Source organism: Dromiciops gliroides, chromosome 1 (genome assembly GCF_019393635.1).
Source record: "Dromiciops gliroides isolate mDroGli1 chromosome 1, mDroGli1.pri, whole genome shotgun sequence".
Lineage (NCBI taxonomy): Eukaryota > Metazoa > Chordata > Mammalia > Microbiotheria > Microbiotheriidae > Dromiciops > Dromiciops gliroides.
In genome coordinates this window covers 534746574-534764556 of record NC_057861.1, presented here as the reverse complement: position 1 = coordinate 534764556, position 17983 = coordinate 534746574, and positions in this window count along the sequence as shown.

Sequence of the window (17983 nt, the reverse complement as noted above, 5' to 3'; positions counted from 1 at the left end):
GGTTCTTAACCTTGTTTTATTGTTGCCATGGTCCCCTTTGGCAGTATGGGGGGGACCCTTCTCAGAATAATTTTGTGTTTTTTTAATGCCTAAAATAAAATACATTGGATTATAAAGGAAAACAATTCTATGGAAATAAGAATTATCAAAAAAAATTTTAAGAAGTTTATGGACCCCAGTGTGAGAACCCTAATACTAAAGGAAAGAGTAGAAAAGAGTGGAGAGAGAGAGATTTGGGGATATAGAGACAGGGATATGGATGGGATTGCATAGATTGGGGTAGGGTGGCTTCTACTAAAGAAATGGTAACTGCTTCCTGTATCATAGGATCATAGACTGAGAATTGGAAAGGATCTTAGAAATCATGGAAGCTGGGGGCAGGTAGGTGGCACAGTGGATAAAGCACTGGCCTTGGATTCAGGAGGACCTGAGTTCAAACCTGGTCTTAGACATTTCACACTTACAAGCTGTGTAACCCTGGGCAAATCATTTAACCCTCTTTGCCTTGCAAACAACAACAACAAAAGAAATCATGGAAGCCAATGTCACATGAGACTTGAAATCAGAGGAATTGATTTTTATTTTCAGTTGCTATCTGTGTGACCTTGGATAGGCTATTTCTCCCTTCTTGGCCGGAGCTTATCTACATTGGTAGAATAAGGAGAATGAACTAGGTCAGGGGTCCTTAACTTTCTTCTGTGTCATGGGTGGTCTGGGGAAGCCAATGGATCCCTTTTCAGAAGAATGTATTTAAAGGCTTAATGTAAAACACAGAGGATTATAAAGGCTAGGGAAAATAAAGATGTCATATTTTTTTTCCCATCCAAGCTTATGGGCCCTGCTGAAATCTAACCATGGATCCTGGGTTAAAAACTCCTGAATTAGATGATCTCTCAAGTGCCTTTCAGATATCAGGTGATATCCTATAAACTCCCTCGTTTTCCTAACTAGTCAACAAGCATTCATTAAGGTCCTGTGCTGGGCACTGTTGATGTAAATACAAAGAATGAAATTATCTCAACTTGATGGACCCAGAGTCAGAAAGGGCTGAGTTCAATTCAGGCATTAGATGTTTACTAGATGGGTGACCCTAGGCAAGTTACTTAATCTGTCTGTCTCAGTTTCCCCACCTGTAAAATGGGGATAATATTAGCACCTAGTTCCCAGGATTGTCACGAGGATAAAAGGAGATGTTTGCAAAACACTTTGCAAACCTTAAAACTCCATATAAGTGGTAGCTATTATTAAACATCTTATATTCCAGTAACCAAGGTCCAGAGAGGCTAAATAATCTGTATTACATAACACAGCAAAATGCAAAGCTGGTAATCAAACTCAGCTTTTTTCATTTTAATTTGAAAAACTGTCCTATTCAAAAGGGAGTAAGACATTCTAATTTGTTTAGCTCCTGAGCTAGAAACTAGAATTAAGGAGTAAGGGTCACAGATTTCAGCTCAGTATAAGCAAGGTTGGTGACAGCACCTAAAATTTCATTGTCATTAGGACCTCCCCTTACTAATTCAAGTCAATACCTTTTCTGCAATTTTTTGGGGGGAGGCAATTAGGGTCAAGTGACTTGCCCAGGGTCATACAGCTAGGAAGTGTCAGAGGTCAGATTTTGAACGCAGGTCTTTCTTATTTCAGGGACAGTGCTCTATACATTATGTCCCCTAACTGCTCCTGCAATTTCTAATCTTATACAACCACCCAAAATATTGAGATAAGTGTTTTACCCAGGGTCACACAGGCAGGTAGGATTTGTTTTTGTGGTGCAATGAGGGTTAAGTGACTTGCCCAGGGTCACACAGCTAGCAAATGTCAAGTGTCTGAGGCTGAATTTGAACTCAGGTCCTCCTGAATCCAGGGTTGGGGCTTTATCCACTGTGCCACCTAGTTGCCCCTGCAGGTAGGATTTGAACTCACGTAGTCCTGACCTCTGAGGTCAGCTCTCCTATCCCTGGAATTGTTTAAGCAGAGGCCCACTGGTCATCTGCTGGATATGTCCTGGATAGAATTCCTCCAGTGGGTGGGAGGCTGTATTTTGTGGTCCTTCTGATGCTAAGATTCTGAGACCTCCCCAGAGGGCAATTAGACACTGAGTCAGACTCATAAGGCAGAGGCAGACACTTTGAGCATTTTCCCCATATGGAATTAGGAGCTTTCTTGATAACTCTGTCTAGTAACCTCACCTCTGAAGAGGCTTTCTCTGCCATGATCTATCTTATAAAGCTCCAAGCAGATAGGTGGTACAGTGGGTAGAGTTCTGGGGCCTTGAGTCAGGAGGACTTGAGTTCAAATCTAGCCTCAGACACTTAGCTAGCAGTGTAACCTGAGCAAGTCACTCAGCCCTGTTTGCCTCAGTTTCCTTATCTGTAAAATGAGCTGGAGAAGGAAATGGTAAACCGCTCCAGTATCTGCCAAGAAAACCCCAAAAGAGGTCCAAAAAAGTTGGACATAAAGCCCTAAGCATGGATGTTTGAGGCAGAAGGTCATGGAAGTAGGGGAGGTATAAGGTTGAGTCACTGAGGAATGCAAACAAAACCCTATTCATTGGTGAGGGGCAGGAGGGAGTGAGTCTCTGGAAGCTGGAGAGGTGGTGTGTGTGTGTGTGTGTGTGTGTGTGTGTGTGTGTGTGTGTGTGTGTGTGTGTACATGCACTGTGGATGTGTGGGTGAGCAGAGCTCAAGTCAGCAGCTGCTGGGGAGGAAGCATGATGTACATTAGACCAGTAAGCAAAAAACCTCTATTTTCATCCCAGTTCTGTTGTTTAAACTGTGGGACTTTGGTCAAAACCTTTTCCCTTTCTAAGCCTTGGTTTTCTCATCTATAAAATGAGAATTTTCCCTCAAGAGCTGGAAGGGACCTCAGAAGCCATCTAGTCCCATCCCCTTATTTTACAGATGAGCAAACTGAGGTTTATAGGAGTCAAATGACTTGCCCAGGGTCACACAGGTAATTAAAATCTGAACCCCAGTACTAGATTCCAAAGGTAGTGCTGAGGTCTATAGGAGTCAAATGACTTGCCCAGGGTCACACAGGTAATTAAAATCTGAACCCCAGTCCTAGATTCCAAAGGTAGTACTCTTTTTTTTTTTTTGCGGGGCAATGGGGGTTAAGTGACTTGCCCAGGGTCACACAGCTAGTAAGTGTTAAGTGTCTGAGGCTGGATTTGAACTCAGGTACTCCTGAATCCAGGGCCAGCGCTTTAACCACTGCGCCATCTAGCTGCCCCGGTAGTACTCTTATACCTGTATGATACCTGCCTTTTGCTTTGCCACCATCTTTTCCAAAGCTTCAAACTAGCAGAGCAAGGATTTGAACCTAGGTCCTCTGATTCTGGGTCCTACATGTGTTTTTATATTGTGGACTCAGAGGCTGCAGACAACCTGGGTCAAAAAAATCTTCCCATGGACACTTCCTGTGTAACCTCAGGCAAAATCACTTAACCTCTCCGGGCCTCAGTTTCCTCATCTGTAAGAAGAGAGAGGGTAGACTAGGTGGCCTCTGAAGTCCTTTGCAGCTCTCAATTGATGATGTGCTGTGATGACGTTACCAGCCCTGCCTCCTTCTCAGGGCTGTTATGAGGATTGGATGAGAAAATGGAATTGGAAAGCTAACATACAGGATAAATGCTATTAGTACCGTGAACTTCTAGTGCTTCTAGCTACTGGTGCTATTAGGGATTAGTGTTCTCTTCCCTCCTCAGAGATTCTAGGAGCCATTTGTTTGAATCTCTTCTTTATCCCATTTGCTCCTTAGCCTGTGTTTACATAGCTTACACATTGGGCTTCATGGACAGAATGGAAGCACCCCGAGGACAGGAATTGTTTCATTTTCTTCTTTGTACCTCTCCTTAGTGCTCAAGCTCAGTGTCTCTTCCATAGTAAGTTCTCTTTTTTGGTTTGGTTTTGTTTTATTGTTTTTTGGAGGTTTTTTTTGCGAGGAAATGAAGGTTAAGTGACTTGCGCAGGGTCACACAGCTAGTAAGTGTCAGGTGTCTGAGGCTGGATTTGAACTCGGGTCCTCCTGACTCGAGGGCCAGTGCTCTATTCACTGTACTACGTAGCTGCCCCCCTTGGTAAGTTCTTCTGATTTTTTGTGGGGGGGGGCAATGAGGGTTGAGTGACTTGCCCAGGGTCACACAGCTAGCAAGTGCCAAGTGTCTGAGGCCAGATTTGAACTCAGGTACTCCTGACTCCAGGGCCAGTGCTCTATCCACTGTGCTACCTAGCTGCCCCCCCATAGTAAGTTCTTAATAGATATATATCGACTTAAACATAAGGTAGTCCCCCTCCACTGTATTCAATGGAAAATCAAGGTGAGGCAACGAAAAGAATCCTTTGGCTTGGTTCATGGGAGTCAATGCCAGACCCAATATAAAAACACCCAAGCCGGGGAGGAGGAGAGGTGCTCCCCCATCTCAAGTTCCCTCTCTTCTGACTGGATCCACCCCCTGATAGCAAACTTTCATTTTCATCTATTGGGAGAGGGGTAAGAGAAGAAAAACCTCTCTGGGTGTGCATTTCCTCATCGACAAGATGAGAAGGTTGGATTCAGTGACTTCTAAACCTCTTCCTTCCGGCTCTAAATCTGTGATCACACAACCCTGTAAGAAGTTCTGGAATGCCCTCAGTGGACAGCCTGGATACCTGGTTAATAACAGTGTGGCAGGTGAAAGATGAAAAGACTGAGGAAGACAAAGGTTGGATCTTCTGCGCATATCGATTTATTAAGCAATGCATGGCAATTGCCTGACAAAATGGGACCAGACCTTTTCATCCACTTAGGCCTGGCCCCCAAATACAGAGCAAGACAGACTTTTATACATTAAAAGTAACTGATCAAATAATTAAAAGGAAACACTACAACATTGGGCAATCTGATTTCTAATTGGATAAAAGATATAGGGACTTTCCAAATCGGGAGGAGAGTAAACAGGTGCAACTGCTAGTGTTTCTATTGCACTTGCAAAGCACTTTACATATATTAACTTATTTAATCTTCCCCCAAACCCTGTGAAGTAGGTGCTATGATTATCTTTCTTTTTACAGATGAGGAAACTGAGGTATACAGAGATTAAACGGCCTGCCCAGGGACACACGGTTAATGTCTGAAGCTGGATTCCAACTAGATCTTCCTGACAGCTCTAACCACTGTGCTTCCAAGGATGGAGAGAGAGAGGGTTGAGGGAAAAGCTCAACTCTGAAAGTCTGGAGAATGTTACTTTGACCCACTTTACATGCAAATCTATGACATGATTAACGAGCATTTATTAAGTACCCAATAAGTGTTTGGCACTGTTTGAGGTGTTGGAGATTCAGAGTAAAAAATGAAATGGATCCTACCCTCCGGCAGCTAACATTTTATTAGTATACAACACAAAGATGATGAAAGTAGATAAAACTTTGGTTCCAGATTTCCCACTGAGTCACTGTGTGTACCTGGAAAACTTTACCTTCTGTGTTTGTTTCCTCGTCTGGAAAGCTTAGATAATGACTAGGTTGGCTGGCTTGGAGGGTTGTGAGTACCATAGGATTATCATGGTACAATACCAGTGGTGGGCTAAATGCTTGTGGACTGACTGGTAGGATTAGAACCCAGGGCTTCTGTCTGCAGAGTTAGGGCTCTTTCTGCTAGTCCACAGAGCAGAAGTAGTAGCTTGATACAGTGGAAGGAGCCCTGTTTCTGGGGTCAGATTCCCTGGGTTCACAGCCTGCCTCTAACTGTACCTGTGTAACCTTGGACAAATCACTTAACTTCTCTGGGTCTCAGTTTCCTCATTTGTAAAATGCAGGGGTTAGATTAGATCCCTTTGCCAGTCCCTTCCATCTATGATCTTGGGGCAGGAAAGGGCTCTAAAGAGGGTCTTGGAAACATTGGGTTCTAGTCTTTGCTTCTCTTCAACCCCACTCCAAATCATCCTCCACTCAACTGCCAGAGAAGAGTTTTCTCACTGTGTAGGTCTGGCCATGTTCTTCCTCTCCCCAGTAAACTCCAGGGGCTCCCTGTTATCTTTTTTTTCGGGGCAATGGGGGTTAAGTGACTTGCCCAGGGTCACACAGCTAGCAAGTGTCAAGTGTCTGAGGCCAGATCCGAATTTAGGTACTCCTGAATCCAGGGCTGGTGCTTCATCCACTGCGCCACCTAGCTGCCCCGCTCCCTGTTATCTTAAAGATCAAATATAAAATCTTCTACTGAGCATTTAAAGTCCTTCAACCACAGCCCTCCTACCTTTACAGCCTTGAGTCCCCTCCATGTAGTCTAATCACCTGTGACACTAGCCTCCTGCATGTTTCGCATACACTTCCTGACCTTCTGTATTTGTACGGATTATCACTCATACCTGGCATGCCCTCCATCCACCCTTCAGCATCCTGCTTTCCTCCAAGACCCATCTCAAGTCTCTCTTCTTTAGGAGGACTTCCTGAAGCCTCCCCACCCCAATCTTCTAGCTAGTCCCTTTCCTTTGAGAATACACTCTCTTTACACTCGCTATATCTTATATGGGGCAGCTAGGCAGTGCAGTGGATACAGCACTGGCCCTGGGGTAAAGAGGACCTGACTCTAAATTTCACCTCAAACGCGTACTAGCTGTGTGACCCTAGGCAAGTCACTTAACCCCAATTGCCTTAAGCATCCCAGGCCATCTCCAGTCATCCTGATAAATATCTTGCCACTGGACCCAGATGGCTCTGGAGGAGAGAGTGAGGCTGGTGACTTTGCACAGCCCTCCCTCACTTAAATCTAGTTCACTACAAGTCATGATATCGCCTCCTAATGTCATGGTCCCCTTCGGAAATGAAGGACAAACAACATCTTATATATGTATGGTTATTTACATATTGTCCCCCAAATTATCCATGAGCCCTTCGAGAGCAGAGACCCTGCTTTTGCCTTTCTATTATCTCTCTCTTGGTGCTTACTTAGCACAATGCCTGACACAGTGGACAGTCAATAAAAGCCTGTACTTGTTGATTCTATGACTCTTCACTCCCTCCAATAACAAAGCACCTGGAAAAGTAGAGAACATTTTGTGAATAGATGACTAAGGGGACAGCTAGGTGGAATAGTGGATAAAGCACCAGCCCTGGATTCAGGAGGACCTGAGTTCAAGTGCAGCCTCAGACACTTGACACTTACTAGCTGTGTGACTGACCCTGGGCAAGTCACTTAACCCTCATTGCCCAACAACAACAACAACAACAAAAGACTGAATATGGCCCTGCTGTGCTGTCATACCTGAGATATGCCTCATGACCTGTTTTCCCCTTAGTGGGTCTGCAGAGTCCATCCCTCACTAGTCTTTGGACAGGGAGAGAGCTTATATCTGTAAGATCACCAGCCAGCTTTAATGGATGATCATCATGGATGGTTTTTTGTTGGGGGGGGACCCTTTTCTCTGGATAAATCTTATGAGGCTGTACTGGAATCAGATCCATAGTCTTGCCTCAGGTGCACAGTGAGGGATCTAAGCATTGGACAGCCAGGTGGTACACTGGATAGAGTGCTAGAATTAAAGTCAGGAAGATTGGGAGTTCCAATCCTGTCCCACTAGCTGTGTGGTCAAGTTACTTACCCTCTCTCAACCTCAGTTTCATCTGTAAAATAAAAGCACCTACCTCACAGGACTGTTGTGAAGATCAAATTAGATAATACAGTTATCCCTTCCACATCTCAACTTCACCAATCTCCATCTCAATATATCATGGGTCGGCTTAAATAATTAACTGGGAATTTGGGGGGAGTTTTGTGGAAGCCGCAAATGACACCTGAAGGCCAGCAAATGACACAGAAAAAGTTTAGAAACACAGAAATGTATTTGTATAATATTGTATAATATCAATGTATTTTATCTTTTGGGGTTTTTGTTTGTTTGTTTTGTGGGGCAACAGGGTTAAGTGACTTGCCCAGGGTCACACAGCTAGTAAGTATCAAGTGCCTGAGGCCAAATTTGAACTCAGATCCTCCTGAATTCAAGGCCAGTGCTTTATCCACTGTGCCATCTAGCTGCCCCTGTATTTTATCTTTTAATACCATAATAATTCAGACTTCTCCAGTACAAAGGGAGGGCCAAAAATGTTACAAGGATTTTTGTGACCCCATTTGAGGTTTTCTTGACAAAGATCCTGGCGTGGTTTTCCATTTCCTTCTCCAGTTCATTTTACAAATGAGGAAACTGAGGTAAAGAGGGTGAAGTGACTTGCCCAGGGTCACACAGCTAATAAGTGTCTGAGACAAGATTTGAATTTAGGAAGATGAGTCTTCCTGACTACAGCGCCAGTGCTCTCCCTCCTAACCTCTGAAATGTGGAAGGGATAACTTTATTTGTAAAGTGCTCTGTAAACCTTAAGGCACCATATAAGTGCTGGGTATCAGTTGTGGTATTGTAATTTCCACTGAGCAATCTGGACTGGTGGAAAGATACATCTACATATGGAGGGATTAATACATTTAATAGTCATTCAAGAAATATTTATTAAGCACTACTGTGCTGAGCACTGAGGGAGATAAAACATTTAAATAATTAATCAGGAAGTAATTTGTTGCTATTATTTAGCTGTTTTCAGCTGTGTCCAACTTTTCATGGCCACATTTGGGGTTTTCTTGGCAAAAATACTAGAGTGGTTTGCCATTTCCTTCTCCAGCTCATTTTACAGATGAGGAAACTGAAGTAAATGGGGTTAAGTGACTTGCCCAGGGTCACACAGCTGGTAAGTGTCCAAGGTCAAATTTGAACTCAGGAAGATGAGTCTTCCTAAGTCCAAGGCAGATGCTCTGAGCACTATGGCGCCACCCAGCTGCCCTTGGTAGGTGCATTAGAGAGCTGCAAAGCAAAGAGCTCTTTGTGGTCCAAGGGAGGAAGACCTTGCTGAATACTGAGGAAGGACTCATGAAGGATGTGGCATGGGTAGGCATCCAATCAGCAAAGTGGGGGTAGTAAGGGCATTGTAGGCCTGCAGAATGGTAAGAGCCAAGGCACAGAATGAGGGGTTGGAAGGCTTATTTCAGAGGCCAGAGCATAGAGCATTAACAGCTAGCATTTATCTAGTGCTTCAAGGCTTGCGAAGTGCTTTAAATATTATCTCATGGAAGGAATGAATATGAGCTATGGCTGGAAAGGTATGGATTCAGTCCAGTAGAGTGGAAGGGAGCATTGGACTTGGGGTGGGTGGTCACAAATAGATTCAAATCTTTGCTCTGTCACTGTCTAGTCCTGTGACCCTGAGCAAGTCATTTACCTCTCTGAGCCTCAGTGTCCCCATATGTCAAATGAAAAGGTTGGGCTTATTGGCTTCAGGTATTAAATTCTGATCCTGTGATAGTAGGGGGCTTAAAAGGCTAGGCCAAGGAATTTGAGCATTACTTGGGCTGCCTTTGGGCAACAGGGAGCCACTGGAAAGTAAGGCAAGGAACAGAGAGATTCCCTAGGAAGAGACCTCTTTGCTCTGAAGTGCGGAGGGAAGACAAGGCGGGGACAGTCAGCAGCTCTGGAAAAAGGAAGATCATTTTCTGAGCCAAAGAAGCCCACCTGCTTGAAATTAAATGTCCCTGCAACAGATTTTAAGCCAAACAGTTCAGCATTTAGTCAAGGCAAATTGCAATCTATATCAATTCCCCAATCTTGGGAGCGTCCAGGCCCCTGCCACCTGGAAACAGAAGACAAGAAAGACCCTCAATTTCAAGATGGCAATTGCTAGAGTTTTTCAATGCAAAGTCAGCTTCTTTCCCTACCCCACCCCTAATACATGAGCCAACTTTCTGCTGTTTTTTTTTAATAGACTTAATATTTTTTCCACAATTTAAATATTCTGTCAGTTTAAAAAACATTTTATAAAAATGCCCCAGTGTCCCAGTCCACTTAAAAGCCTGCAAAAATATCATTTTTATTTGCTTTCTAATTAAATTTTAGCTGGAATATACCAAAGTGGATCATAGAAGGGGCAAAGGAATTGGGTTTGTTTCCCTGAATGGTGCCTAAATCATTTTCTTTTAATGTCATAAGAGAGGATCAGGGAGATGAGATGTGCATAGCAGCTCTAGTTAACTTCTTTTTTCAGAGAGCATGAAGGGAAGAATACCTTCCTAGACAGGCTCCTGTTGCAATCAGTTCTCAAAAGAAGGGACTATTAGTTATTTAGCAGGTTTGATTATATACATCACCCACAGGGGTTAGAGACCTAACTTAGTCTAGAATGAATGGATGAATGAAAAAGTATTATAATTAACAAATTGTGCATTAACAATGTATGCAGTTACAATAGCATATAGTGATAAATATACATTAGCAAAATAGAAAAAAAAAAGGTGTCAATGAACTGAATGTGCATTTTTAAAAATTAAAAAGCCAACAAATAAAGCCAAAAGAGGGAATATTAAAAATTAGAAGAAAAATAGATAAACTGGAAGAAAAAACAACTATTCAAATATACATAAAACTAATCTTTGAAAAGAATAATAGGGGGCAGCTAGGTGGTGCAGTGGATAGAGCACTTGCCTTGGAGTCAGGAGTGTCTGGGTTCAAATCCAGCCTCAGACACTTAACACTTACTAGCTGTGTGACCCTAGGCAAGTCACTTAACCCCAATTGCCTCACTAAAAAAAAAATAATAATAATAAAATTTCTAAACCTTTTAAAATGAGGACAAAAAAAAATAAAATCAACAAAATAGCAATTAAACGTAGTGGAATCACAACAAAACCAGAAGAAATAAAAAGAGTTACATGCTGGGAAAATGAAAAACAAAATTAATAGAGGAATAACTTCAAAAATATAAGATACTAAAAGATCAACTAGATATCTTAGTTAATTCAATAGCAGAAAAGAATTGAACTAGCTGTAAAAGAACTACCAAAGAAAATAACTCCTGGTCCTGATAAATTCACAGGAAAATTTTATTTTATTTTATTTTATTTTTCTGTGGGGCAATGAGGGTTAAGTGACTTGCCCAGGGTTACACAGCTAGTAAGTGTCAAGTTTCTGAGGCTGGATTTGAACTCAGGTCCTCCTGAATCCAGGGCCAGTGCTTTATCCACTGTGCCACCTAGCTGTCCCTCACAGGAAAATTCTATCAAACTTTTAAAGAAAAATTAATGCCAACACCATGCAAGTCATTCTAAAAAACTGAAAAAGAATGCTGCCAGATTCCTTTTATGACACATAGTCTTAATACCTAAACTGGAGAAACATAAAGCACAGAGTGAGAACTATAGACCATTATGGTTAATGAATATCAATTCAAAAATTTTTAATAAAATCCTGTCAAATAGATTGCAGCCATTCATTCAAGAAATCATCCATCATGCCCACTTTAGACTTATACCAATGATGCAAGGATGATTCAACATTAGGAAAATAATCAACATAATTAATCATATTTTTTTAAAAGCACCCAAAATCACATGATTATCTTAGTAGATAAATGCAGGAAAGGCCTTAGACAAAATACCAGACTCGTTTACCCTAAAAACTCTACAAAGTATAAGCAAGGAGGAGTCTTAAAAAAAATCATAAGGGACAGCTAGATGGCACAGTGGATAGAGCACTGGCCCTGGAGTCAGGAGGACCTGAGTTCAAATCCAGCCTCAGACACTTAACACTTACTGGCTGTGTGACCCTGGGCAAGTCACTTAACCCCAATTGCCTCACAAAACAAACAAACAAACAAAAAATGAAAAATCATAAAAAGTATCTACTCAAACCAAAAGAAAGCAATATATGCAACTGGGGATACACTAGAATCTTTCCTGTTAAATAGGGGATTAAGGCAAGGATATCTACTCTTCATGCTATTATTTGATATAGCCCTGGAAATTCTAGAAATAGCAATAAGACAAAGCATAAGGGAAAATAACAAAAGACAAATAGCACAAGACAAAAGAAATTAAAGATATAAAGATAAATAAAGAGCAGGAGCGACTATCACTATTTTCTGATGATATGATGGCTTGTTTAGGAAATCTGAGGGAATCAGCAAGGATATTAAATGAGACAATAGCTTCAGCAAAGCTGAAGGTTATAGAATAAATAATCAAAGATCACTAGCATTTCTGTGTAATAATAACAAAAACCAAGAGGCAATCATAGAAAGAGAAATCCTATTCCAAGTAATGACACAATGCACAAAATATCTGGAGATCAATTTAATAAAGCACACAAAATACTTAAATAGATTTAGTTATAAAATGCTCCTTAAAGAAACAAAGAACAACCTAAATAGCTGGAGAAATAATTAATGCTTGTGGCTAGGGCCTATCAATATAATAAAAATGACAATATTATAATTATTATATAAATGTATATTTATAAGTTTAATGCTATATGAATGAAATTATATTATATATAATATATTATATTTATAATTTTAATGCTATATGAATGAAATTATCAAAGGGATAGTTGTTCAGTTTTTTCAGTTGTGTCCAATTCTTTGTGAGCCCAGTTGGGGTTTTCTTGGCAAAGATACTGGGGTAGTTTACTATTTCCTTCTCCAGCTCATTTTACAGATAAGGAAACTGAGGCAAACAGGGTTAAGTGACTTGCTCTGGGTAATAGGGCTAGTGTCTGAGACCACATTTGAATTCAAGTTTTTCTGACTTCAGGTCTGGCATTTTATCCACTGCTCCACCTAGCTGCTCCATCAAAGGGATACTTTTCTGATAAAATAATAACAAAATTCACTTAGAAAACACTGAGATCCTAAGTGCTAGGGATACAAATAGAAAAGCAAAATCAGTCCCTGCTCTCAAAGAGCTTACATTCTTTTAGGGGCATGTGGGGGCCAAAATTTAATATACAGAGTGTTACTTGGGTGACTTGCCAAAATATCGGGGTCCTGGAAATAATGAGGGACCTTTAGGTTCAAAACTCCCTCCCCTCTGAACTGCCCTTTTAGATATTTCTCCCAGGCCAATAAGAAAGGAGCCTTACAGCTTCTTTTCCACAAAAGGATCAGATTGTATTACTTGGGAATTAATTAAACAACAAAGGTGAAATTAATAAAAATCAAAGATAAGGAAAAGGAAAAAGAAATACAGATAAATTCTCTTAACTCACCACACCTGGAAAGTCTGCTAGCTTTCTCACATCACCAAGAAGACCGAGGAGCCAGCAGGCAAGCGCTAGAGCCTTCTGGAAGAGGCTCTCCTCCCCTCAGAGAGCATTCAATCTCCCCTCCCCAAAAGGGGAGGTCCTTCAAAACTGCCTATAGAGAGTTCTCCTCCTGACCTCAGTAGAATATGTAACTTCAGGGTGGGCCAGGTGTGGCCCCTCCCAAATGAGTCAGCTAAAACTCCAATAATTTTCTACCACAAATAATTTTTACCACAGGCAGATAATAATTATTAGGGAGTAGTGGTCAGAGAGGGCTAATTTGTCTAGGAAAATAACACAGGATGGCTGGGGCAACAGGGAAATCGGTTGACATAACCTTTGCTAAGAGCAATGATAGAGTTCATTTGATTATGATTCCCAAACTGGAAAGGTGGGAGACATGCACAGGCAGGCTGGTGAGGTGGTCTGGGAGAAAAGTGAAGCATACCCAGTTCTACATGTAGCTGACTCAGCCAACTACTGATCAGTAAGGTGGCTGGCTCCACGGGGACAGAGGTTCCTGGCATGAAAGGGTTAAATCATCCCATGCTAGGTTTCTGGATCTGGACAGCATGGTTGCTAGGAAGGTGGCTGGAGACCAGTTACATTTCTCTAGCTACTTTCTTCCAAACCACAGCAACCACTTACCCTGTATTATTCCCTATCTTATCTTGCAATTGAAAAGAGCAATGGTTCCCAGTCCAGGGGAATCTGGGGAAAAGAGCAGTCAAGTCACTTATCTAAGGTCGCAGAGCTAGCTAGATGGTAGAGTCAGGCAGTGGAACCACTCAGGTATTCTCTTTCCTACCCTGAGCTTGCTTTTCAAAGGTCTAGAAAATCATTCTGTTGTGTCGTTATCCGACTTTGCTACCTTTTCCTTCTGGAACCATATCCTAGAGTATGAGATTCAGCTGCCAGTATTAAAAAAAAAATTAAAACACTGGCCCTGGATTCAAGATGACCTGAGTTCAAATCTAATCTCAGACACTTGACACTTACTAGGTATGTGACCCTGGGCAAGTCACTTAACTCCAATTGCCTCACCAAAAAAAAAAGAAAGAAAGAAAGAAAGAAAAAAAAAAGAAAAAGAAAAAAAATCATATGTGGGATCTATTGTCTGCAGATGTCAGGACAATACATGTATATCCCCCAAACAAAAACACCTGGAGTCATAGCCTGATAACAACAGTGGCATTACATGATTATAAGCCATGTATAGACGGCAGCTAAGACTAAGCATAGCTAACAGAAAAAGGTCACTATTGTGCCTCCTTTCCCTTTGCCCTTATATCAAGATCCACTTTGGACCTCCAGGACACCTGTGATTAATGTGGGTTTGGTCTAATGCAGAGGCATCAAACACTGGCCTGCTGGCCTTGTGTCTCTGGGCAACACTCTCGGGTGAGGCCAGAACCAGATTAAAATGTCACCGGGAAAAATTTATCAAAATAAATAAAAATTCAATAAAACATAGATAACATTATATTGGTGGGGGGTGGGGGAGGGGCAGCTAGCTGGTGCAGTGGATAGAATCTCCTGGGTTCAAATGTGGCCCCAGATGCTTACCAGCTGTGTGGCCCTGGGCACGTCACTTTAACCCTCTTTGCCTCAGTTTTCTCATCTGTAAAATGTATTGGAGGAGGAAATGGCAAACCACTCCGATATTTTTGCCAAGAAAACCCTGAATGGAGTCACGAAGAGTCAGACACTACTGAAACCACCCACTGAACAACGATAAACACTACATTTTTAAAATGAAGTCAATATGTGGCCCGCAGGGTATGGAGTGGTAGGCCCATTTCTGAGTCTGACACTGCTGGTCTAAGCTATTAGTGTCCATTTGTGTGGGTAACCTACAGGAAATTAAACTCTGAGCTTTGCAGGGATCTGAAACAGAGAGGTTGAGAAGGAGAGCTTGGAAATAAAGAACTCTTCTTAGAATCTATCTCTAAGCCCCATTGGCTTTATTTGTGGATGGGTGCACTGCTGCAGGACTGGGGCTGATGATGCCTGATACATCCAAGTACAGAGCCCCAATCAGCAGAAGGTTCTTTCTGAATAGATGTTTTATTGACATACTTTTATTTTTCTTAACATCATTATCACTTTTCAACCTTCCCTTGTAACAAATAACCAAGAAAAGCAAACAAATTAACCATTACCTGAAAATGTTTGTTTCGTTCTGCACCTGCAGTCTCTCTCGTGGTAAGGGTGGGAGCCACCAGCCCTCTGAAATTATGATTGATCCCTGTAGAGTTAAGACTCTTGAACAACAACCTTGCTTCCTTTACATTACTGTGTTGTTCATTCATTTCACTCGTATCTGACTCTTCATGACCCCATTTGGGGTTTTCTTGGCAGAGATACTGAAATAGCTTGCCATTTCCTTCTCCAGCTCATTTTACAGATGAGGAAACTGAGGCAAACAGGGTGAAGTGACTTGTCTAGGGTCACAGAGCTAGTAAGTGTCTGAAGCTAGATTTGAACTCAGGAAGATGAATCTTCTCAATTCCAAGCCCCTTGTTCTATCCACTGTGACACCTGGCTGCCCTTACACTATTGTGGTCATTATCTGATGCCTTTTGTTCTTGCTTATTTAGCTCCACATCCATTCGAAACTTCCCAAGTTTCTCTTTATTCTTCATATTCATCATTGTGATATTTCATTACATCCATATACCACAATTTGTTTAGTCATTCTCCTAGTCAGGGTATCCATTTTTCTTAGAAAGTTTTCCCAAGAAAAACATAAAGCCTCTCTGATAGACAAATAAAAATCAACATGCCCCTACTTTCCTGTAACAGACATTGAGCTTAGGTTTCTTAAAGCCTAGTGGAAAGTTCCTTGGACTTAGCCTGAAGATCTGGGTTCAAGTTCCAGCCGTGACACTTATGTGTCACCATGTGACCTTAGACATGTTACTTTATTTAATTTTTTAGCTTTGGCTTCCTCATTTGTAGAATGGGAATGATAATAGTATTCATATTACTGAATTCTTAGGGTTATTGTGAAGAGAGGACTTTGTAAGTGCTAAAAAACTGTGAGTTCTTACTACCCTCTCCCTCCCCACCACCCAATCTGTCTTCTCAATTGGTCCTCCTGCTGCCCCTCAGGAAGCTGCTTGGAGGGAATGTCCTCTCTCCTTCACATTTTGATACTGGTAACACCAGGTTTAAATGAACAGCAAAAATACGCAGCCTGAAAGGGCAAAAGATATTATGCGTTGGGGGGAGGGAGGGATGGGTAGAATGGTGGAGTTTGTACCTTAGTCACATGGGAAGACTTATGGACTGATTGTATACAAAGGAATTTCAATTCCATTTTTCCCCCTTAAAAATAAAAGTTTTATTCATATCTTTTCTTCTTATGTGACAATTACTACCACCAACCACCCCCTAAGCCCCAGACTGGATTATTCCATATGATCCAAGAAAAACAAGTACAGACATCTGATACTGAAATCTTTTTCTGGCAGTGTATATAATAATCTGTCCTGGTGGTCCTGCATCTCTCCACTGTGAAGGAACAGATGTGTTTCTTTATCTCTTAAGTATTTTTATTGCTTTTTCCAGTACTCAGAGTTCAAATTATCTTTTCTGATCTTTTAATATACATTGTTGTAGTCATTGTATATAATGTTCTCTTGGTTCTGTTTGTTTTGCACTATATCAGTTCATAGAAATCTTCCCAAGTTTCTTCATACTTGTCATTTTTTGTTGCATAATTTTATTCAGTTACATTCACAGACTATATTTTTTTTCAGCTATATCCCAATCAATAGACACTTACTTTGAGTGCTGCTATGAATATTTTAGTAAAGAGTAGACATTCGTTTCTTTTCTTTTTTTTTTAACTTCCTTGGCGTACATGCTCAGAACGATTATTGCTAAATCCAAATCATTTTCTTACATAATTTATATGTAAAATCTAGAATAGTTGGACCATTTCACAGCTCTACACAAACATCAGTGTGCCAGTCTTCCCACAGCCCTTCCAACATTGACCAAACATCTTTGTCAATTTGCATGGAATTAAGCAAAATCTCCTCATGGATGCTTTACTTTGCATTTCATTTAGTATCAGTGATACGGAGCATATTTTATGTGGTCATTTATAATTCGCAAATCTGTGAAACCTGTTTGTTTCAGTTTTATTTTAGCACCAAGTTGGAAGCTATTTCCTTTTCTTCACATCTGGCTGCCTCCCTGAGTCATTGCCCAAGAGCAAGCATTGTGGAATCCCCAAAGCACAGGGCTTGGGGCAACGGCCCAACTATGTCATTTCTTTGGGATGGTTGGATTTTTGACAGGCTATCAGATTCCCTTCTCTGGAAACCAAATGCCAGAGCAAGACTTGTCACCAACTCGGGCCAGGTCCACATATCACAACCAGTCACAACAGATTCATAAGACAGAATTGAAGAATCAAGGAGGAGCAGTCCTGGGTCAGGAAGTAGGCAGGAATAGATGATGTACCCCACTGAACTGAAGCATACAGAGGTCAAGTCATTTGATCAGGCTCACATGCAGCTAGTAATCATCAGAGGCTGGATTTGAACTCAGGCAAGTCATGTGTAAAATGAGGCAATTGAAGTAAATAATCTCGAAGTCCCTTTCCAGTATTCACATTCTAAGAGTCTGTGTACCATGATTGGTCATACAAAGGTATGACTTTTATGACTTTAGACTGTTAAATTCCTTTAGATATATCTATGCTTTGGACAGTTAAATTTCTTGAATCCAAAGTCTACTTTTCTTTTGCCCTTTGGGTCTAGAAGCCAGTGTTGCAATTCCTTAAAATCCCTGGTAAAATTATACCTGCAGTGGGTGTTTAATAATAATTTATTTTGTTTTTTTAGTGAGGCAATTGGGGTTAAGTGACTTGCCCAGGGT